We start from the raw sequence: 1,452 nt of genomic DNA, 5'->3' as shown, positions 1-1,452 counted from the left end.
TTAAACAAAAAGTAGGTATCGTAGACTTCTAACATGGAAGTCATTACAAATGATCCAAAATGATGCAAAAGAGGTCAGAACTAGTCAAAAACAACAGAAGTTGCGGCATTTTCAAATTTAATGAGATTTTATTGAATAATAGTATAACTTTAACTCAATTCAGGTTCAAGAAGCATCATCTTGTATTCAAGGTGATTTATAAATAATAATAATAATAATAATAATAATAATAATAATAATAATAATAATAATAATAATAATAATAATAATAATGGACTTATCACAGTTGTTGTTTATTTTTTAACAGCATCTAAACTCAAAGACGTCACTCAACAGGCCAAAAAGCTGTATGTGACACAAGTGCAGAAAGTAGACATGTAGTCCTCTACCTCACAGACAGGTGTGGTTGAGGCTTGTCATACACAGGCAGATGTGACTGAGGCTCCTTATAAACAGACAGGTATGACTGAGGCTCCTTATAAACAGACAGGTATGACTGAGGCTCTTTATAAACAGACAGGTATGACTGAGGCTCCTTATAAACAGACAGGTATGACTGAGGCTCTTTATAAACAGACAGTTATGACTGAGGCTCTTTATAAACAGACAGGTATGACTGAGGCTCTTTATAAACAGATAGGTATGACTGAGGCTCCCTATACAAAGGCAGGTATGATTGAGGCTCCTTATACACAGAAAGCACAGAAAACTCTTCCCTGGAGTTGTCTGTGCTTTCTCATCTCACAGGTAATCCGGGGCTGTAGACGTTGGGATGATTCTGATGCCCTGGAGCTTCTAACTTCAATGTTGATTTTCAATGTACTTATCTCTCCTATCCTTCCTCTCTCTCCTCTCTACCCCAACCATTGTTAAAAAGAAACATTGTTGTTCTTATTTTAGTATTTTAGTTTTTAGTATTTAGTATTTCTTCTTATTTAGTATTTAGTATTTAATGTTTTAGTATATTGTTCTTTGATGTCTTTGTGTATTAAGCTGCTGGACCCTAAATTTCCCCAAGCGGATCAATAAAGTTTACATCTATCTATCTATCAACCGGTCGAGGCAAATGGCCGCCTACTTTGAGCCCGGTTCTGCCGGAGGTTTCTTCACGTCTTTTTAAAATTAAACCTGAAGAGTACGGTTTAGACCTGCTCTATGTGTAAAGTGCCTTGAGATTACTTTTTTGTGATTTGGCGCTATACAAATAAAGATTGATGATTATACACAGACCGGTGTGATTGAGGCTCCTTATACAAAGGCAGGTGTGACTGAGGCTCACCCTTTTTTTAAGCTGTCTAAAGTGTCTGTTTGATGATCTGAGAGTCTGCTTATACACATATGGCCAACGGATGGCAGTGTTAACCAGCAATCATCAGGCTCGCACATTTAACAGGCAAGAACAGGAACACATACAAACAGATGTTTTTATTTAGATATAAAATACAGGTGCAT

The sequence above is a fragment of the Scomber scombrus genome, chromosome 11 (genome assembly GCF_963691925.1).
Source record: "Scomber scombrus chromosome 11, fScoSco1.1, whole genome shotgun sequence".
NCBI classification, from domain to species: Eukaryota; Metazoa; Chordata; class Actinopteri; order Scombriformes; family Scombridae; genus Scomber; species Scomber scombrus.
This window is presented reverse-complemented; position numbering follows the sequence as displayed.